Below are 23,376 nucleotides of genomic sequence, written 5' to 3'. Positions count from 1 at the left end.
CATGCAGCGAAAATAAATGAGTGAGCAGCACAAAATGAACTTCTCTATTTTTATTTTGCTAAAAGGGCTACAAGCTTGCCAAACTTGTAAATCAGTTCCACAACCTCACAGCATGTGTCCTAAGTCAATCTCGTCATCGGACCTATAGCTTCAAAAACAGACTGCATTCAGGCCAACAGAGTGCATTCAGACCAACAGACTGCATTCAGACCAACAAACTGCCATCAGACCCACAGACTGCCATCAGACCGACAGACTTCCATCATACCGACAGACTGCCATCAGGCCAACAAGCTGCCATCAGATCAACAGACCGATATGCCGAATTTCCAGATTGGCTGTCGGTCCAACAGCCTGAATGTCTGTTGGGATTTATCTTAGGGTACAGAGCGTTGTCAATCGAGCGAGGCAATACAAGTCCATAGCCAGCGTCATGGGCAACGAGCGCTTGCTGGTTTGCTGGGTCAAAGTTACTTAGGGCTAAAAGTGAAGACTACGAGTGTTCATATGGTCCCCCAGGAAAAGAGACCATTCTCAAGGTTTTTGGCCAAAAGGCAGCCGCCGGGATCGAATAGAAACAGCTGATGCGGGACGGTCAAATTTACAGAGATCATGCGGCGAGTGTAGTGGCATTGTCGTTCAGTCCACGTCTGATACTGCTTTCGTGAAGTAATCGGTGCGTTCCAGCAGTACAGCCGGTTTCTCTGCGAACCATAGGACTTCCCTCTCGTCGGACCTATAAACATTGTATAAAGGTGCGTCCAGCGTCCACTTGTGCTTGCAGAAGAAGGGGTCGTCACCATCGAAGAATTTGTTCTGCTTCGCCACGAGGACACCTCCCCACGGAGCATGGACGAGCGCGGACGAAACTGGCTTCTGGCGTCGAAGTTCGCTCACGGAGCGTCGGAGGAGCAGGCGCTTCGTTATCCCCCGAAGCGAGTCCACCATCTGCAAGAATCGCGTTTTCGTTGCTGGACCCAATGAAAATATCTTCGACTAGAATCCGGGTTGCTGAACTGCTTGCGAAAGGATAGTTGCCTCACCGACGTAAAGGCCGCAACAGGGAAGCTCGGAGGTCTCCAAAACAAGACTCGCATCATTGAGGCTAGGGCCGTGGCAGAACGGGTCAGACGTCTCCAGAGCGGTAGTCAAATCGTCGAAGCGAGGGTGGTGGAAAGTCTGTAGCGACGTCTCTGACGTGAGTGCTGTGTCGGCGACGCCAGCGGTGCGGCAAGGCCGGTCAGACATCTCGGAAACGGTATACGCGTCAGCGACGGCGAGGTCTCGGCAGGGTCCGTGAGATTTCTCCACAACGGCAATCCCGGCAACACCAGGGTTGGGTGGTCGCTGGAGCCGCTCTCCCGTGCTGAGCCCCTCGGGGTCTTCCTTGGCGTCCTGAAAGGCGGCAGCACCTCCGTCATCATTGTCCTGTTCTTCTACCGCCGCCCCAGTCATTTCCCAGACAGGCAGCACGTCACCCGGGACCATTGTCCGCCAGGCTTCCTCGGGAAGCGAGCACATAGTCGAGGTTGCGATTCGGGTTGTAAACAGCGCCGCCTCAGGTTTAAGGACGGGGCTTGCGGAAGAGTCATGGCTCGCGGTGAAGCGTACGCGCGTTAGCAGGGCGCAGATACGCTCGTCATAATCGATCGCTTCCAAAACGTCAGCATCAAACCCTTCACCCTGCAGGTTCTCCTGAACTTGAGTCGAGTTTGTGAAGGCTCACCTGGTCATGCAAAATGAGGTCGAGGACATTTTGTTTGTCAAGGGCCGTTACTACCTGGCTCCGCAGCAAGGTGTCGAGGGCTGCCATGGTCCCGGAGACGGTTGCTCGTAGGACATCCCGGCGAATACAAAGAGCGTCCATGGCACCAGTCGGCGAATCCAGACGCTGGGCTTTTGAATAATAAGGGGGCGAGGGTGGGTTTGGCCACGAGCTGAAATGGGCGACGGCCGAAGGTAAAGCTTCCAGGATAAAGCAGTACGAAGGTATCCAAGGCTCGCGTACCTCGGAGCCGCTGCACCGTCGAACGTAGATCCGCTCGCCAGCCGGTTCCCGGGTTTCATCACCACAAAATGTGCAGCGAAAGAAAACCAGCGTCTGGCTTCCGATGGGGTGATCGAGTCGATTAGCGAGGCAGTGAGCGCCCCGACCCTCCTCTTCCTTTCCTGCTACTGTCGCCCCCTGCCTGCCCATTTTTATTTCTTAACAGTGCATTCGATCGAGGGAAATGTGAAATTGGTTCAACGTGACGTCACAGGTTATTTTCAGGTCTTGCACCTGGGTTTGGATGCATAATCCATGGGAGGAAACAAACAAGATGTAAAAAGTAATCCACAATAAGTAAAGAACAATAATAAAAGTGGAGCAAGCACTGAAAGCACCCAAAACACTTCGCCCCCGGCCCACTCGTAGCAAAATTTTAAGAGTGATCTCTGCAGATAACCAATGTTATCCTGCTTTGCATCCTGGCCATCACGGCTACGTAACAGTTTTAGTTTGCCGATCCAGCGATTGTTCGGTTTGAAAGTGGCCTTGAGGGGTGGGTATTCGCGGAAATTACGTTGGGAATCTACAGGAGGGTCACCTGGACCATGGCGGAAAGCGACGTATGAAACAGCGCTACTGTGACGGTTGTTCGATGCGCCGCTTTCCTGCCATGATTGAGGTAACCTTTTAGGGGCACCCAAAGTGAACTCCGCTGATACCCACCGTTCCAGGCGACTGCCGAATCAACGAATATGCGTATGAGGGTAGGCAGACGCTCATTCAACTTGCCGGTGTGTGTCGCGTAGGTGAAGGAACCATAAAACATTGAGAAATGCAATACTGCAAACAACCAACTGGATAAGTTGAGAGGGTATTGCGACAGTTCAAAGAAAAATATCCTAGAGGCGGCTAGGAGAAAAGCAATATGACGAAAAGGTCACAGTTCGTCTTTGCCTGCACCAGGTACCGTGGTCTGTTGCCTGTCACACGGCGAGCAGTCCGCCAGGCGATTAGGTATTCCGCCTTCGTCAACTGATGTGATGTAGGTGTAGTCGTGGCTTCTGCAGCCGGCTGGCCCAGGCTCGCGACTGCTATACTGGTGAGTTGTCGCCTGTCGTACGCTCACAAAAGCAGCGCCCCCGTTCATCACGCTAGGACCACAACGGGTGTCTGCCTCTCGGCCGAGATGCCTCGACAAGGTGTGGCCTGGTTAGTTATCTCCTGATGGCCTGCACTATCCAGCAAGCGTTGGTATAAATCTAAGATTCTTGCTGCTGACACGTACGTTCCTTAGGTGCAGTTCCTTTCACACAACCGCTTGCCACTGTCTTCCTTCTCTTTGCCGGCTTCGCTGAGGCAGAATTGGCACCACTTTTGAACAGCTCACCGCTTGTCTTCAAAACGGGCATCGGCATGCCATTTACACGTCTTAGTATTGGTACTGGACTCTCGAGTTTGCCGGGCGACCGCAGTGGCAGCCGCGGCAGACGCGCACAACTCCGGGTCGGAGGGGCCGTGCTCGGCTGAGCTGTACGCACTGCCCCTCGTCCACCTGAAGCAACTGCGATGGAAAGAGCTTGAGCTGGATCAACGCTGAGCCATCCCGCTCTGCCTGGGCCTCCTGAGCTCGTCTCCTGCAGCGGCCACATATGCCGTGGGAGTGGCCAATCGAGCTACCGGCCCTCCGCCACATTGACTGCCTGCAGAAAAGCTCAGACGGAGCCGCCTTGCTGCAGCGGTTCCGTGGTTGCCCGAACTCGCAGATGTACATATTGCTGCTCACCCACGAGTAGGACATAAGAACCCCCACCCCCTGGCCCGGGAGAGGGCCTCGATATCAACACGAAGCTGCCTGGGGTGAGCAGCAGAAGGAGCACTCCGCACCAGGCCGTCTAACAGGAGGTGGCTACCCTGATAAAAGACGATGACCGCACCTACATTTACGTGTTCACAGGCGGGTCGGTGCTCCCCAGCATGGGCAACGCGGGAGCCGCCAGCACTGAGTTGGCACCAGCCGGGTGGGCCGCCTACCCCTCCCCGCCTTGTCAAACCACTGCAGAGCTAGCCGGCCTGCACCTGGTTGCAGACCTGCTGCTTGAGCGGGCAGGCCAACACTGCAAGGCCCTCGTCCTAACGTACTCCCGGCTAGCCTTCCTGCAGCGGCAGGCGAATGACCAACCGGCCAGCTCTAGAGGGTACATTGAGCAGTCGCTGGCAGACTAGCTGCACGTGGTGTCCTGTCGCGGATGCACAGTGCGGCTATACTTGCTGCGGGCCCACATGCGCATCCTGACGCCCTGGCCAAGGGCGCCCACCAGCCGGGTACCCCCGCCACCAAGGAAGTAAGGGAATTCAATGCCGCAACCAAGACCCTTGCCCGAATGGCCATGGCCATACATACACCTGCACCCCGAAGTAATGAGTAGCTGGGCCGTGTGTGTTCTACGTTGGCGCCTCTGCCGGGATGCCCGTACCATGATGCTCCGGATGCGGCTAAACTGCAGTGAGGTGGCGGCCCTGTTGTACCGCCAAGACGGCGCACCTCATACGGCTTCGCCCACTGCCCCGAACCCGAGACGCTGGAGCACCTGGTCTTCTACTGTACCTGGCATACAGCACACAAAGCAGTGCTGCACGCTACAATCTTGCTCCTGTAACAGCCCAGACAGAACCTCAAGGATATGCTACGGGTGCTGCCAGCTCCTGCCGGGAAGACTTCAGCCGGCTCCTGCATACCTCAATGCCACCACTCACTCCGCGCCTGTAGCCAATGCAGCAAGGGGAGAACGGGTGCTCGTGCCATTCCTGCCATTATTGCGAAGGCCAAAGTTTTTATCTTTTTTCGCTCTCTATTTCATATCTCTTCTATATATCCCACCCCTCTTCCCCTCAGTAGTATTTTATCCCCTTTTTGTCCTTCCCCTACGCTGTGTTGTATGAGGGTGAGCTCCCTCCGCCACTCAATAATATCCCCAGTGCACTTTCCTCTCTTCTCTTCCAACGAATCACTTCTAACTTCTGTCTGGTGCCACGCCGACCACCTTCATTTCCCTCGAACGTGCATTGGCAAAGGCGTCTCGCATAGCTTTACTAGCACGCGTACCAACAAAATGCTGCAACGATGGCAAAAAGAAATCTTGTAGGAGTTAGACGCCTCCAAGTACGATGGTGCTGATAGAATAATATCGCCTTCCTGCCGAGCCGTCGACCAGCACACTGTGAAGGCTTTGCATTTCATCGCGGATTCTTCTATTTTTCTGTGGGCACGAAACTATAGTTACTGCATTGGTCACTGCATGTTAAAAACAGAGTAATTAAGCGGATTACGTGCTGCTGTGAAATGCGAGTAGATGGTTATAAGGTTGGTTATTAGGCTGTAAATGCACAGTAGTGTGCACGGCAGAGTTCCTTTTTCACAACGAGGACTCTCAAACACAGTTAACCCACGGTAGTTCCATTCTTGCTCTATCGTACATTTCTCATTTCACGTGGCTACCGCAGTACTTAATGCAGCCAATAACATGTGGTGTAGGTTTTAGGCGTTGGTTTTCCTAAATGCTTTTTAAGCTATTGAGTATTATAAGATATCTTTGGCTTTTCTTGCAACACAAATTGTGAAAGACTGTTGTCTAATCCACTGAACGGGTAAGAAGACTAGAGATAACAGCGGCTTCAATAAACGTTGGACATAACCAAACCTCAGGACCGAATATTTGCCTTCTAACTATTCTTGCTGCAAATCGAAGGTAATCAAGGGGATATATTTCTCTCTAATTCAGTTCTCATGCAAGGGCTATTAGTGTAGAGCAAAAACGGAGCCATATATGAATATTTTAAATAATTCCAGTATGCCTAGGAAGTTTCCTGCTCACCACTTCTTCCCTCCCCCTTTTTCGATCTCCTCATGAAAGTTATCTGATAGCCTAATCACGAAGAGTTTCTTTTTTTCGTGGCGTGCTTTTATACAGCTGGCGTGCTGGTGTGCACCAAGAAACCCATAAAGTTAATTGAGGGAGAGGCACACATAGACACAAAGCTATGTGTGTTTCTCTATCCGTAAGGCCGGGATACGGTCATATCGGCTGTGCGGTGCACCGTTAGAAGCGAACAAAGAAACATGAAAACAAGGTGACATGCTGTGACTGATAGACAATTATAATCCAGTAAACGTGTTTTTGCGTTGTAACTATAAACGCGATAAGACATGAAATGGGTCTAAGAAGAGTAATTTGAGTATTATAATTAGAGTAGATTGCTCTGTTTACGTTATAACGGGTACGTGGGGCTATAGAAGGGCGAAGAAAATGAAAATAAGACGAAAAAACGAAGTGAGCAGAATAGTTTTCTAAAGTCGATATTGGGGGACGCCATTGCAAAACCGGAGTGATTTCAGTGAGTGTACCAGGAAATTAGGAAAGCACCTGTTAAAATCGTCTATGTAGTCCTAGCAAGGACATTTCGGCAAGCATCTCCAACAAGGATAGGAAAATACCAGAATCGTAAACGGTTAAAGGGACCCTGCAACACTGAAACACTTACAATCGACTACTCGGAATGTATTTTGGGGTAAGGTCTGTTGCCCCAGCAATCTCCTTCCTTAAGAATTATGAAAATGCGTTCACTATCACCGAAACTACGCGCGATAAAAAATCGCACATGAATGTCCCACTCAACGCAACCGCGGACAACGCGACGAAAGCTGCGCGCTGTCTCCCGGAGTGGGGGCGGCGCGCGGCGTTCTGTTCGGCGGCCTTCGATATGTCACAGGCCGGGGAGTTTCGTCCTTTTCCCCGCAACGTGGACGGGTTGATTTCCGGTCTGGTGCCACAAAAAGCAGGCGTGGTGGCCATCTCGCAAGCAAGCGATCAGGCTGGTAGGGCGTTTTTGGAGCAATAAACGTTTGTTGTCGAGTGGGCTCGTTGAAAGTGGAATATTTAGTTCGTCACTCAAACTCCGCCCGCACTCAAAACAAAAGAAACACCAAAAGCATGCGGACAGGTTCAGACATAGAAGAGGTTCAAACAGAGCCGACGACTGTTGATCGTCACTGGAATTGCCAGAATTTAGCCGCGAAGTTGACCAGCGACAGCCAATAAAACAGCCAGGACAGCCATGGCGCGATTGACGTCGCAGAGGCCATTGCAGGGGTGCATAATGAGGAGAATTGAAGAGACCGCGGTTGGTTATTCCGCGTCTTTCACGGTGATTTGCGCGCTTACTGCTTCACGTGCACGTGTAATATTTGGCTCGGGTGTTCCTGGAAGTATAACCTAAACGTCGCGCAGGTTTACTTCCACTGCACGAAGAGCGTTGCCGGGTCCCTTTAATCACGATTGTAATAAGAGAACGAATTCCCACCACAAGACAAATATATGCATGTTTTTGCTGGCTGCACTGCGATATACTCTCAAGCATCATATTAACGGTAGTTCGCAGGCGGTTGACCTGGAGAAGCACGCCTCACACGAAGAGGCCAAAAAGGAAAAAAATCCCGGGTCATCTGCACTAATGCAAACGTGGGGAAGGGCGAAGCTTGCAGTGTATAACGGTTTTGAAAGATTCTAAGCCTCTCTCGTCCCACGGCGCGCGCTGATTAGGTGGGAGAGAAGAGCTGCTGGGAGGAGCAATAGCGCGCGTGCTTAGGTGGTGGTGCCCTCTCGTGCGTTGAACCGGCTTCAAGTAATTGTATGCCCCACCTGCACCAGTTTCGGGCAGTGGCAGGGGTGAACACGACCGCAGTGAAATGCCCGCCTCTCGCCCCGGGGATGTGTGCTCAGTGATCAACGAGCCCCGGGCACCAGGTACGTATGTCGTTTCTTGCTTCGACCGACCACCCGAGCCGATAAGGCCCAGCGTCGAGAGCCTGGGATTATTTGAGTGTAACACAAATTGTAACCCGCCTAAATACAGCTTCCGCTTATGCTTGACGATTGCTGAAGCGGACAGGAAGCGTCCCACAAATCTTAAAGAATTTCAGGTTATTTTAACCCGGCTTTATTCATTATACATTGGTCTTTTAGTACGCGTACGTTCTAGCGCGGGGCGTCGGAAAACGAGTGTCCCGGTGTTTTAGTACCATGACTACATCAGACGCCGACAGCCCAAGCCCCTAAGTGATTTCGCACCTCAAAATACTGCTCAGGAAACAATGAAGCAGTTTCCTGTTGTAAAAACTAGCATTAGCCAACACCCTCACAGTTATGAAGTAAGGCTTACACGCCAGACGTCAATAATTCGGATGTCCAAGTCACGGTCAACACACACAATAACATAAATATGGGGAATTTACTATGAGACATTAAAAATGCGACCGCTCATATTATAAAATGCGTCTCTTTTGCATTTCACACATAAGCAGTCTTATGTCTTTAACAGTAGTTATTGTTTGGTAATTACAATTACCCCGTAAAAGTACTGAAGTGTCTGCATTTTATTTCCATAGATCTTGTTTGCCGAGGTTTTCGTGGGACGAGGCAAGGTAACACAGATAATAAAGTAGTGCCTGTCAATGGACAAACAGAGAACACATTTTCTTGTTTCGGTGAAGCCTGTTTATGCGCAAGCAGTTTCACCAGTGAAGCTGTTCCTGGTAGAGACTTTCATTGGACGAAGTGTGGCAATGAGGCGCAGCCATGTGGGAAGGGCTCAGCGAAGAGAGGCGGACAGCCAGCGCAAAGCAAACCTACAGCGAAGTGCGGAGATGAGGAGCGGGCGCCAAGCGCAGGTGGGTGAAGCCAGGCGCGGGTTAGAGTACGCGCCGAGCACATGTCGGCGGAACCACAAAGAAGACGATAGGAGTCGGTCAATTGGTCAGGGCGCACGCAACAGATGGTTGTTAGCGGTGCGCTCGACGGTCATTTCTTGAATGTTCGGAAAATAGGCAAAGTCGCGCGGTCTCCGGGAGCGCTAGCGTGAATGGCGCTCGAACAGGCGCGAAAAAGAATTTTTTTTATTGGCTTTGAGAAGTTATATAAAACTATTGGGAACGAGGCTGTTAACATCAGCGTTCGTGACGTTATTCATACAAGGTGGGCTCATTTTTTTGGCGCTCGCGTCCACCCCGTTCAAAGGCTAGGGGAAATCCTGGATGTTCCCTGAAGTAACATTTTGCCTTTTTGTGCAATGAACAGTTCTCTGCACCTAAATTATTTAATGGGTATTACACAATCGACCAGTACTGTAAATGTATGGCAGCCGAATGGAGTATACAGAATATGGTGCACAATGTCTTTATAGCGGCCTCTCAAGATAAGTGTTTTGGTAGAAGAACTTTGAATTATCACGCCTTAAAAATATCTTTAACACACTTGTTCAGTTGCTAAAGCGCCAATTTAGGTGCGCAAAATTTCATTGATTTGTATTTACTTACCTCTGTAGTTACGTTTACCAGCAGGAATTTTCACGACGGTACAATTGTGGTTCGTGTATATGTGTTTCCACTTCGGCGGCAGGAGAGGGTAGGGAAGGTCAGCTGTAATATAAACAAATATATATGAAAATATGCTTACATTATATTTATCTTTTTTTCATTACCAGAAAACACGTAATCACTGGTATATCCCTTGGATGAGAAACAGCATTCCGTGGTCAAAGGTGGCGACAACGAAAGAATAAAAATTTCCCAGGTTTCCGCCGAATAAAAATGATCTGTCTGCAGCAGGCTTTTTCTCTCGAAATTAATTTGCTCGCACAGTGTTGTGTTGTGTATATTTTGGTAACGTAGCAAGTAAAGTAAAATTATTCCGAAATCATCGGAAACAGGCGCGTTTATGCGGGTCAAAGCATTAAGGTTATGATGGAGCCCTAAATTTTAAATTCATGCTTCAAATTTGCTCACGGAAGCAAACGACACTGTGGGGACAACATCTTCACTTTCATAATTTGCTGTCCCACACAAAGCTCCGCATAATTACCCTGTTGCAACACTGGGCACAAGTTTCCAACATGTTGCTTTGCATACAATTTATACTGAGTATCATTGTATATTTTCAAATTTGTATGCTGAGCTACGTCTAAGTGTGAAAGAAACACGTTGGAGTATCCGCATCCAAGGCTTGAACAGGCACGCTGCAGTATCAAAAATCCTTCTGGCTGACATGTTAGGTTACCAATCAAAAACACACATGCCATTGGAAGCGAATGTGCGATTGCAACACCCTCACGTCTCTCTTCCACGTAATGCAAGCAAAATAATTTTAATTGTATTTAAGTTGAGGTGTCAACAATGCGTTTCCTATAGTGGTTAAGTGGGTTACGTAATCGAAGACCAAAAATTACGTATATTCGAATAAGAAGAGTTTCATCCGCAACCGTGGAACTATACAATTTGCGTCCCAATACCTTCGTACTTTAGGGCACAGCACTGCAAAACACGCCCGCAGGGACGACGTTTCATTCACCTCCCATCACCACTCCGTCTTGCAGCTACTTTTGACCTCCTACAGCGTAAATGAACATAAAAAACACTAGAAACAGAAGACGCCCGGGGGGCAAAGCTCCGTGACATCACATTTTGGAAGTCTGTGGGATATGTTATGTTATAAAAAGCGTTGTGTGATTGCGTTGAAGGAATTTATGTAAAAGGTCTTGTAGACTGTGGTTCTTGCATTTCTACATTTCATAAATGTTTGGCTTTCTGGCTGCGAAAAGCCGTTGTCCGACTCCACTGATCGCCTACTCCAAGATTTGTGACTGTATACAGCAAGTCTACTTATTGGCAGCACTTGACACTGCACTGAGATCGTAGCTAGGGACACACCCTTTCATAAAATGATATTACCGTAGGATTTCCAACACTCCGGGGGTCCTGTGATTGAATGTAGAAATCCTATGAATAATTAAACCTCATGCATCTCTCTTTAGTGTTTCTAAACCCCCTAATCATCAATTTGTAACGTCCTCCCACTACAGACTGCTTCCTAGGCATAATATATACGTCGGATGATTCCGATCAAATTCTTGGTGTTAACTTTGTTATTATTGCAATCGTAAAACTTGCAGTTCTAGGTCTAATTATATCGTCCTGCGTTGTTCCTTTATCTCGTGCAACTGCTCTCTTAGCCGAAGAGAGCTATTCAAAGAGCCTATTTGTTATCCGAGGCGCCGCCGTTGCTTGTGTTCTGAGAGCTGCAGCGGTTAGTGTTATCTCATATGAATACGTAACATATGATTAACATCCGGCCTGCTATAAGTGATCATTGCGTCGCGTTAGTAAAATCATTCGCTCCCATGAATACCTGTAGTAATATGCCAGCCCAGCTGACGCAGATCATCAACGAAGTTACTGATAGAGTCGTCGTCCGTGTTTCTTTATTCTGCAAATGTTACAATTATAAATTTTGCAACCAGCTTGTCGTTTGCCACTAGTAAAACAGCCAAAAACGTTCTTATCTTCCATGTCTTGCCACCTGGTCACAGATGTACCAATAGGATTCACGCAATTCCTCAGTTGCCACTTTTGGAATTGTCACACGTAAAATTTATGTGCAGTTTTTGAGATATTTATACATATCTATTATGAGGCTAGGTTGCCTAGTGGCATCCAAATCCTGCATTTGCACTGTTTGTAAATGGAAACTCCGAAAACAAAATTATGCAACTTTTTAAATTCAAATACACCATACTTTTTCAATGCTTTATTACCAAAGCATGCTTTATTACCAAGAATGCTTTATTACCAACCACAATGCCTCGCTAGCACATTTTTGTGTCGTTTGATAGGTTTGCGGACTTATCGTATAAAAACCGCGCTGCAGACAGGTATCAGTTTGAACGAGCGCACACAGCACAGATTCATGACCAGTTTGTTCAGCCAGTCTATTAATACACTCCGATAAACTCATTTATAAGTAGGTTTTTGCGAAACATAAAGAATATGTTACAAAAGGCAGCCTGTGCTTCCTGAATTCATTTATATTTTTGCGGATTTCAACATTTTCCCTTGGTGCATGAAACAGTAAATTTTTCCGGCGTCTGAGCCACAGAAGATGTTTTGTTGAGGTATAGGAGGCCGAAATAAAATTACGCTTTCTACAAAAATACAGCCGGGAGAACGCGCGACAGCACACCAGAGCACAAATCGCACTCCAATAGCCAGCACACCCTGGGCTGCGCACACGGCGATTGCGCCAGAGCTCTTGCCCTTGCGTGGCGCACGGGGGATCCATGCGAGCCAGGGCTGGGGGAGTTGTTAGAGCGAGACTTGAACTGGTTTATTTATATTTTTACAGTACTGAAGACAGGGAATGGTCCCGCGAGCTCCAGCGTGCCGTTTTAATAGATACTCGCTCCCTAGATCCATAGCTTGGAGATGACTATCCAAAGAAATTCTGTCCAATGGTGATGCAGAGTTTCTCGTCTGGCAGCACCGCTGTCGGGAACGGGCGCCCCTTCCCAGTTAGCGGGCGCACACACATTCACACACACCACACTCCCTTGCCACTTGCTGGAGACCAGAGTAGAAGGAGGGTACTCTAGCGACCTGCGAGCAAACAACGCAGGTCGCTAAAGCACGGGATATCCCGATTCCTTGCACTCTAGTGTAAGCTAATCACTCGTCTTTATCGAAGAAGTCATTCTGCCGCCGCCACTGCCAACTACAGGGTTCTACGATCCCACGGTCGTCGATCTGCGGGGGAGAGCACGGGAGTGTCACCGAGTGGCTGGGGTCGCTGGCTCATTAATTACAGACCAGAGTAGCACACCGCCGCCCCACTCCGTGGAAGGCCTTTTGTCTGCTGTTCGAGCGGGGGTTGCTCGTAAGAACCAATGCTCCATCCGCCGCCACCGTGTCGTTACCGCGTGTTCACCGTTAAGTCATAACACCTCCTTCGCTGACGGGAAGACCTCGGACGTCGTGTAGTATCAGCTGCTCGACGAGAGAGATCACACTGGGAGCTGGTAGAATACAACCTAAACCACAAAAACCAACATACCAGAACCAGCCAGCACCAGCAATTGTTTCCTGGCAACCAGGCTGATACTCACACGTGCTATTGCGCACCTATGTTTTTTTCAACCAAGCTAATGCTCCGAGATATGGGTAGAAACTTCGACGAAAAATTCAAAACTAACATCATTCAACACTTAAACAAAAGGTTACAAATGGCATCGAAAGAAAAGCTAAAAGGCTCGGCTTAGGGTGTCAACATTGGCGTTGGCCGCGCCCATCTGATACTTCAAGTGAAGTTAGGCTCCTGAAGCGCGAGGCTCCAACGTAGTATTCGCAGGTTCTTTCCCGACAATCCGCAAGCCACCCTCGCGAGCAGGAAACAAACTACCTGACCATGAAAACCCGAGAAGGTGGAAGGGAATCAGCCCCGCCGTCAGCGTAGTGGTCATCGCCCCAGATGCGTATTCTGGAGGTCGTGGGTCCGGATCCCCCCCGCGGTCATTTTTTCACCACTTTCTCTCTCTCTTTCGAAATTTTCCGTCTCTTTCAATGACCTTCCGCCTTCTCCCCTTTGCATTCCGAGGCATTCTTCAATGCCAAGCCGTATTTCTCTCTTATTTCAACGACCCTCCCCCCCCCCCTAATTTCCAATTCTCATTTACTACATACGTAGCGAGGGCCTCAGTTCTGGCAGTCTTTTGGTGGCATAGGTAGCGTAAGAGGGTTCAACGCTGGTCGACCACTCCCGACATGTCGTAGACACTTCAGTCACGGCCTGGGGATTAAAAAGAAGTCCCCTTCACCCCGAGTAGTCGGAGTGGAGCAGGCTACCACCCCCAAGAGCAGGAAACAAAAAATACCTAACATAAATACCCAAGAAAGGGCTGGTGAAACAACCCCGCCGGTAGCGTAATGGTCATCGCACCAGACCGGTATTCTGGAGCCCGGAAAGCAAAGGGGGGTATGCGTTAGGTCATAGAAACAGATGAAGAATGTTTTGAGTCAGAAAGAAAGTGGTATATATATATATAGTCTGGAAACGTAAAACCTCACACAGGACGCAAAAAAATGTCGCACGTAGCGACACAGACACACGAGAAAAACATTAAAAAATAAAGGTTTACTGATGTTTCGGGAAGAGGACTTCAGTAAAGTTAGGCACGTTGTTGCGGTGGTTGGTGTCGTCGTGGAGGATGGTAAAGGACCCGATGACGAGACGAGTCAAGTAGATGATGAAGAAAAGTCTATTTACACTTATTTACAGGGGACGACGAAACACGAACATAAGATAACGCAAGACAATGGAAAGAGGATTACAAATAAACGGCGCCGCAGAGCAAAAAGGGGGGGGGGGGGGGTATCGCGGCACGATCCCTGTTAGGGGCCCCTAGGCTAAAAAGCTGACGATCTATCACGCGGTTGGCGAGAAATTCGTGGGGCTCTGGCGCGCAGAAACCGCCACGGGAGCAAGTCTTGATGCGACCGCTCTGGACCGAAGCTCCGAACAAACTCATTGAAGCATGAGTGAGCAGGGCGCAAGCAAAGCCACCTCCCTACAGCAGCGCACATGCCAATTAGGGGTTTGATCGCCGCTCCCCCCTTGTCCGTCCCCGAAGGTCAGGAGCACAGGAAAGCTTTCCCCGGCGCCGCGTAAAAAGCCCCCCGGCGAGGCCCATACAAAGGGTTGCGAGTCGCTGGCGCCGGCGGAGGCCGCCCATCGCTTCCGCCATGGAGGGGGACACAACAAGGCCACGAAAAGTGAGGGGGGTCATCGTCCCGACGGGGTGCATCGGCGCTGTCATCATTACAGCTCCCCTATCAAAAGCATTTGTGAGGACTGCTTGGACTACTACAGGCACCAAAGAAAAGTGATTACAGCGCGGATAACCCAAACAAACAAACAAAAAACGCTAAGAATATCTATTGAGGAATCCATGCATGCAAGCGAAATGCCCGCGTGCCAGGAAACCACAAATTTAAATGCTACAAAGGAGAAATACAACACAAAGGATGCATAACACTACAAGGAAACATCATGCAACCAGCAAAACACCCGCGTGCGGGATACCACCTAAAAGTGAAAAGTCATGCTCACTCGCGAGAACAAGGGAAGGAACAAGAAAAAATTTCAGCCAAATAAACAACGCAATTGCGAACTAAAGCAACAAAACGGAGGGTGAATGTTGCTTTTCCTTCCAAGCACAGGGAAGAAAAATATTGGCCGCGTATCTGCTCCGTTCATTGCAAATGTCAAAAGGCTATATTGTTTGTACACATTTGCCACGGAAATGCCCCTCTTTGCTTTCCCGCTCACCTATCGGGCTGTTTCTGTTCCGTCGCGCTCATCCCAATGTAAACACACTAAAGGTTTCCTCAAGGCCATATGAATTTACCGCGTTCCACTGCTACAGTCGGGGTTCCTCGATGCCAGCGCTGCACTACGGCGGAGACGCGCGTGAATCGAGGCGGCCTACTGCAAGGTTTATAGAACCGCGCTGCCGTGCTCCACGTGCGTTCCAAACAGAACGTGAAACCTAGCTAGTGGAACCTTTCTTTGCTGTTGCCGCGAGAATTCTCATATGCCGCCAGTAGGTGGTGCGGGCAACAGAACAGCAGGTGGCGGTTTTCTGTAGTAGATGTAGAATATCATTTCCTATCAAAAAACCAAGCACCTAAGAATTTTTTAATAAAGGAACACGGCCAATATTCCTTGTGTACTAATTATCTGTCTTATATTTGCTTTTTGTATTTTCCTTGTTCAACAAATTTGACAAGTATGAACATATAAACCGGGCTTGGACGTTTACATTTGGCTGTCAGTATATAGGCCTCCTGCGCTAGAGTTTTGGCGACATGCAGCTCCCCTAGTGGCCGACGCCTTTGGGTAGTACAAGAGCAGGCGACCCTCGCCGCCCTCCATGCGTTTTCAATTACTAGGCACAGTGAAACTTGGTCGTACTTAGTTTAATCGCTTTGTGGCGCGTTTAAATGACTTCGTAGTGTATGGAATAGCGCTTAAAGTAGTTGTAGAGGCTAAAACAAAGAACATCCGCTCAAACAAGCCGATTTATCGGATTTCTTTTCAGCGAGCTGTCGCGGTCGTCGCGGCGTGGGACAGTATCGCCAGGTCGGGTGGTCTAACTTCCTGATGACGATTACTGATCTTTGTTCTGGTGTGCGGTCGACAAAGGAAAGTTCACGAGTAGCATAAACACGGAACGCTGCTCATTCTATAGCCTGAGGTAACTGCAAAAGGTTGCTTCAGCGTGCAGCGAGCATGCAAGCGAACCCAAGAATTGCGCAGCCGACTCAGCTGACACTGCTGCCCTGGCACCGCCATGAAAACGAGTGGAAATTTTGCTTTATATTTTCGCAAACTAAATGAACCTTGCGTAAAGTTTTACGCCGCACAATTTAGGAACGGCAGGGCACATGGATACTATCGAGTAGGTGAGGCATTGCGTCAAATAAACAAATTAAGCGCCATTAAAGGACGCAAAACAATCACCAAATCGCACGCCCGCTGCCTGCAGAAATGTGTACTTCTATATTTGCATAACATAACATAGCCGCATACACGGCGCGCGCCCCGAATATTTACACGCGATCATCACTGACTGTTGGTTATCTTTGTCGCTAACAATCTGAACGCCGACACGGCAGTTTTGTCCTCAAATGGAGTTAGACAGCGAGAAAAGAACAGAAAATTGGTCGCTTCCAGTTGAATTGTCCCCTATCTGCGACCTTCGCCAGATTATTGCCAAATATTATTGGCGATTTGCGGAATTTTTTCACTTTGCATTCAAAGCCCCCCTCCACCTCCCACCTGAGTTGCCGTCAAGCCCTCCGCCGTGTCGGCTGCATGCAACTCGGCCCTACACTTCAAAACGTTGCTGACCCTCATTCTAGCCTCTTAAGCGCGAACTGTGAATATATGATGCAAGGGCGTAGTTAAGTAAAGTGAGCGCAAATAAGGAAAGCTAGCGGCCTCTCGGTTCGCCCGACCACTTTGTCTTAAGGCCACTATAATTTCAGAATCGCAAAACAGATTTCACGCTTCTTACGCTCGCTGAATTTTGTCGCAGACGCGCAACAAAACGGCAAGCTAACGCTTCACCATGTATTCGTAACGGCCATGCAAACAAGCACTATTTAATGAAAGCGCACGCATAGTGCGCAGGTACACAAAAGAGCGGCGCACCGCAGCAGGCGAGCAAGCGGTCCGCGGGACTCCCTGGCTTTTAAAGCGCAATCATCGCCGATTGCGTCACTCTTCTTTTTTGATGGGCTGTTGTTGAAGCGTCCTTGTCACCCAGAGTAGTAGGTAGTTTAAACTAGAAGTTTCACTTCAAATTTCACTTCATACGACCATCGATCGGTGAACCAGCGAGTGGCAGAGCCCCGTCACCGTCCCGGCACTTTCGTCGGCGCTGTAAACGTATTTAGCGCTGCAAAGCTTTTTCCCCTAAGTTGATCGCGAGAAGACATCGGACTCGTCGGGGATGGGCTGGTGACCATGTCACAAAACAATCGCGAGCATCGAGCTCATTTTGCTTCTGTCAACACGGGATCCGATGGGACCCGCGGAGCTTTGTACTACACGGGAGAACTGCCCGGAAGCCGGTTGTGCAGCGCTCCCTGGGCAGCGCAGGAGTCATATAAGACTATCGCGCCGTAGGCATTTTACTTTGGCCGGGTGGCTGAGTCGAGTTACAGACCGACAGACGGACAAACAGAGAGACAGACATACAGACAGACCAAAATTTCTGGGTTTAAGAAGCCAGGCTATCGTCTTTAAAAACAGCAGCGGCATGAACCACACACCAGCGTTCAGTCAGTTCACCACACTCCCTCCTCCCTTTCGCTTGTCACACTCGACCTAATCGGGCGCTGCTTCGAGGTGAGAGTCCACACCTTGGCTCTTGCGCCAACCGCGATGTTCCGCGTTTGAAGGGGGCGTCAGGTGATCCGCCTCTGCAACCCGTGCGGGAACCCACAACGCCAGAACCACACGCATGACCACGAACCGAAGCTTTAAGACGGTTCCTTCCTCATGCACGCGTTTGACACTGTGTCCTCCAGCGCATGCGAAGTTGTTCTCCGCTGCCCCTTTGTCGACCCTCGCTCTCATTTGGGACCCGCGATTTACTGCGCCCGCAAGCAGCAGTTTATCAGCGTTCGACGCAGTGACGCTGCTCCTAGGCTTAGGAGACCCCACAAGCTTGTCCAGCACAACACTGGAGTCATTGTCACAGCTTGTCGACGGCTTGTCAACGCTAATGAGCACTGGCGGACCTTGCTGACGATGCGTACCCACCTGTGCGGACGGCGTCTCAGTGCCGTCCGAGTCCATGTTGCTCGTCTGCGCATCACCCGTTGGGGCCTGAACAGGATACCTATTTCCTGTTCAGTTGCTAGCTTCTGTGAAATGCTCTTTTGTGCCCCCTATCTATTCTCTTCATCCGCGGGGGGCACACCCATCTTCGCTTCCGCCCAAACCAGTCTCCCCAGCCACTGAATACCTTACTGTATACTCTTCCCTTTCTTTTCAAACCGCGGTTGTCCAGTTTCCCCCATTGTCTGAACTTGCAGCTCGCGCGGCATACGTTGACCGGTCATGGTGCAACCTTGAACGCTGCATTGTTAACACGACCCCTTTTTCTCTCTCTTGCTCCCCCCCCCTTTTTTTTCTTTTTTTTGTTGTTGTACCATAGGCGTAGCCCGACTGTATGCACACTTTCCATTTCCGAAACATTTTCCGCTCCTTCTTACAGTTTTCTGCAAACCTATATAAGAAATGTGTTCTAAATGTTTGCGACATCAAAATTAGGTAACTTTACTCTGATGAAGGCAAGTCCCGTTGCCGCTACGTAAGTAAACCTTGTTTGTTATTGTTCTTGCGTGTATCCGACTCTTTACTTATACTATTTCTGCGCGCTTTGTGAGTTTATCTTTCTCTAGATTTATATATATATATATATATATATATATATATATATATATATATACAGTAACAAAGTTGGTGAGTGACCGTAAGAGCGCCAGTCTCCCCGGATGATCTTCCGAGTGGCATCAACCCCCAGTGGGTATATATCGCCCGTAGTGACACAGCGGCAGCCCCATCGACAGTGCTTCGACGTGAGACCTGCGCGCAGACTCTAGGCGTCATTTGGACTCGGAAACGGCCAAACCTCGTTGGTACCTCATGCCAGCCCTGCCAATAAACCCCATTATATTTTGGTAAGGCCCTAGTCTACACGCGTTCCCTAGCGTGGAACTACGAAGCAAGGAAGTGCTCACGCCCCTGCATCGAGAAACCGACCACGAGAAGGCGTTTCCAGAGGAGGCACCCGTCGTGTGCTCCAGGTCTCTTCACCAACGTGACCCCTCCTTTTTCAATGGCAACGACGACGTCGATGCCGAGGACTGGCTGTTTGCCTACTAAAGAGTGAGCGACTACAATCGATGGGATGATGCAACGAAGCAGAACAACGTCGAGCTTTCCCTGACCGAGCTCGCCAATACGTGGTTTTATAACCACCGAGCGCGCGTGGAAACTTGGTCTGAATTCAAGACTTAGTTCATTAAGGCGTTCGGTCGCGCCACTGTGAGCAAGCTTCGCGCTGAACAGTGGCTTCGCGTGCGAGCACAGCGAGACAACGGGGGTTACACCAATTACATTGAGGACGTCGTAGACTTCTGCCAGCAGGTGGATACTGCGATGCCTGAATACGACAAGATTAGGCACATCCTCAAGGGCATCGAGGATTATGCCATTCAGACGCATCTGGGCAAGAACCCGCAGACTGTTGACGATGTCCTCAATTGGTGCCTCGCTATGATGAGCTACGCAAAAAGCGTGTTGTTATTCGTCAACGCACACTTCCCAACGACGACGTTTCACGCGGGTCACTGTCGTCATTGGCTCTCCCTTTCGATCTTTCTCCTCTTCTGCCGCACATGGAGGCGTTCGTGCATGCAGAACTTTCGCTGCAGCAGGCCCTGCTTCCTAATGCTCGAGAGCCTGCCTTTCCGCTGCCTCCGACTGTGCGGCGAATGATTCGAGACCAGGTCGCCGAGGCGCTTCCCTTAGCCTGCCAACCGCCACATGTGCCTGTATGCGTTGCTTCACCCTCGACCTCACACTTATTATCACCAGTGGCACCGCCCTTTTATATGCAGAGTATTTCAGTAACTCACGATGTCACCCGCGTTGTCCCGTCGTAGTCCGCACCGTCGTTGTCCGCACCCCTCCCCTACACTATATAAAAGAAAATACTATCCGGTGCCAGGTTTCGATCCCTCGACCCTGCGGGCGGAACGCAATGTACATGGTGCTCTACCCACTGCGCCACAGAGCCGACACAGAATGGGACGCTATGAACGCGCCTTATATCGTTGACTCATTCAAAGAACTGCTGACGAGCGTTCTCTCGTCAGTTCAACTACCGCCACAGCGCCTCTCGCTCACCCAGTAGCATCGCTTCTAACGGTACCAATGGCAGCGCTCCTCGCTTCACCGGCTGCGGTGACTTACGCTTCAGTCGTACGACAAGTGGAGCCAGGCGCCTTCGAGTCATGTGAGTACACGGCACCCCAGCTGTCGACAGCTCAATCCTTGGCGCACACCAGACAACCTCCCATCTGTTTCGCCCTGGTGATTGAGGGCCGACACCGAGCTCCTGCACTTGCGAGCGACCACCATTTTCGAGCCATGGCCCTTCTTCCCCGCGTCGCTACTCCGTGTCGCCCGTGCGCCCCTTACAAAATCTTACCGCGGAGGGAAACTGACGGCTGCTGTTCCCGAGGCAAGAACTGCACCTACGTCAAAATGCCGAAGACCTCTTATCTCACACGCTGACGTTATAGATGTGACTGTGGATGGTGTCGCCACACTCGCGCTTGTTGATGCGGGAGACGCAGTGTCAGTGTTAAGTGAACGTATCTGCCACTCGTTTCGTAAAGTCACAACACCTCTTGGTGGACTTACTCTTCGGAAGGCAAGTGCGCAATACGTTAAACCGCTAGCCATATGCACCGCTCGTGTCCTCATCCAAGGCCGCACGTACGTCATCGAGTTCGTTGTGCTCCCGTCAAGTTCTCACAATTTCATCCTTGCGTGGGACTTTCTATCCCGTCATCACGCCATAATCGATTGCGCTCGTGTGCGAGTTGAACTTCTACCGTTGTGGGAGCCGCCACAGGACGAATTGTCGATCAAGTTGCCGGTTTCCGAAGATACCGATATTCTCCCTAGCTGCTCCGTTATTGTGCCTGTTTCCTGCAATGTCGCTGCGGACACAACAGCAATTTTCACACCGTCCAGTTTATTTCTTTCGCGTAAGTTGCTCCCCTTACCTTCTGCTGTCCTTAATGTTCGCTCTGGTTCAAGCTTAATGACGATCTGCAACGCATCCTTTTGCCCGACCACACTATTCCACGGGAATGTCGTGGATATGTGGAAGCTGTTGATCCCTCGCACGTAAAGGCCGTGCCCCACGAATCGTCGTTCTTCCCTATGAGTGCACATAGTCCCGAGTGTACGGCAAGTCCAGACGTGTTCCTTCAGTCTATCAACAAAAACCTCACCTCGGGCCAGCGCGACCAGCTCATCAACCTTCTACAACGTTTTCGCGAATCGTTCGATTGCCAGCAGGCCACCTTTGGACGCACGTCGAATGTCGCCCATGAAATTGACAGCGGCTCCCACGCCCAACTACGGCAGCGACCATATCGCGTGTCACCTGCGGAGCGCCGGGTGATCGACGAGCAAGTAGCAGATATCTTGCGCGCAACGTAATTCGGCCCTCTACCAGCCCCTAGGCTCCCCCATGGTTAAAGACGGGGCGACCCGGTTCTGCGTAGATTACCGTCACCTGAACAAGATTACACGCAAGGACGTCTACCCGGCACCTCGTATCGACGATGCTCTCGAATGCTTACAGGGGGCCGAGTTCTTCTCTTCACTAGATTTGCGGTCTGGCTACTGGCAAGTGCCGATTTCCGATGCCGATCGCTCAAAAACAGTGTTCATTACTCCCGACGGGCTTTAAGAATTAAATGTGACGCCTTTCGGGCTTAGTAATGCGCCAGCTACCTTCGAGCAAATGATGGACAATGTTTTACGTGGCCTCAGGTGGAAAACCTGTCTGTGTTATCTCGATGACATTCCGTTTTTGAACAATGTTATTTCGTGGCCTCAAGTGGAAAACCTGTCTGTGTTATCTCGATGACATTGTGTTTTCAACAGATTTCCACACGCACCTTATTCGCCTTGAACAAGTGTTGGCGTGCCTTACTTCGGCTGGCTTGCAAGAAAAACTTCGCGCAGTGGTAGAGTTTCCAAAACAGACCAGTCTGAAAGAGCTTCGAAGCTGTATTGGCGTCTGTTCCTGTTTTCGGGGATTCGTCAGAAATTTTGCCACCATTATCGCCCTTTGACGCTGCTCCTCAACGGAAGCGCAGAAATTACGGACTGGTCTCCTGCTTGTGAAAACGCATTTGTGGCTATGCCAAGCCTGCTAACGTCGCCACCAATACTGCGCCATTTTTACCCGCTTGCACCTACCGAAGTACACAGTGACGCCAGCGGTGTCGGTCTCGGTGCCGTTCTCGCTCAGCGCAAAGCAGGCTTCCATGAATACGTTGTTGCGTACGCCAGTCGCACCCTGACGAAGGCGGAGCGAAACTATTCCGTCACCGAGAAGGAATGTTTGGCTATCGTTTGGGCTATCAACAAATTTCGTCCTTATTTCTACGGTCGTCCATCCAACCTTGTCATGGATCACCACGCTCTATGCTCGCTGTCCTCACTGAAATACCCTTCCGGTAGACTCGAACGTTGTGGTCTTCGACTTCAAGAGTACGACATCCGAGTCGTATACCGGTCCGGCCGCAAACATAGTGATGCTGGTGCGCTGTCCCGATCACGCGTCATGTCCGACACTGGTTGCCTATTCACAACAAACTGCTCCTTGGCGTCACTAGCCATACAGGATATGACCTCGGCACAGCGTAAGCATCCGTGGATTGCCGCAATCTTGCAGTACCTTTCGAGTCCATCAACAGTTCCAGCATCCCGGGCAACACGCCGTTAGGCTTCACACTGCGCCGTACGTGATGACCTGCTCTACCTCCGGAACTACTCATCTAAAGGCAGGAAGCGCCTCCGTTTGCGCTAATACTGGCGGGAGATGTACACATTTGCGATCAAGTACATCCGCTCGTGCACAGAGTGTCAGCATCGTAAGTCTCCTCCTCAACATCACACGGCAGCATTGCAGCCACTACCGTGTCCAGCACGACCTTTTGGCCGTGTTGGAATAGACATTTACGGTCCACTTCCCAGCACGGCCACAGGCAATCGTTGGAATATTGTGGCAGTTGATCATTTGACAGGGTATGCGGAAACAGCTACCCTGTCCGCTGCCACTGCTCGCGATGCGGCATCTTTCCTCATTAAACGGTTTTTTTGCGGCGCGGAGTGCCCAGGAAA

At 50.2% G+C, this 23,376-nt stretch overlaps 1 long non-coding RNA gene across 1 annotated transcript in view; it reads right to left on the bottom strand.

Annotated features, from left to right (window-relative positions):
- Positions 1-23,376, bottom strand: part of LOC144144110 (uncharacterized) — a 142,145-nt gene that overhangs the window by 52,181 nt on the left and 66,588 nt on the right. Inside the window, exon 4 of the long non-coding RNA XR_013317158.1 lies at positions 9,360-9,461. This is a non-coding gene — a long non-coding RNA (uncharacterized LOC144144110). The remainder of the gene's footprint in view (positions 1-9,359; positions 9,462-23,376) is intronic.

This window comes from Haemaphysalis longicornis, unplaced genomic scaffold (genome assembly GCF_048455015.1).
Source record: "Haemaphysalis longicornis isolate Haplotype H1 unplaced genomic scaffold, Haemaphysalis longicornis Haplotype H1 scaffold_62, whole genome shotgun sequence".
NCBI classification, from domain to species: domain Eukaryota; kingdom Metazoa; phylum Arthropoda; class Arachnida; order Ixodida; family Ixodidae; genus Haemaphysalis; species Haemaphysalis longicornis.
The sequence above is the reverse complement of the archived record's forward strand: the minus strand, read 5'-3'. Positions and strand labels throughout refer to the sequence as shown.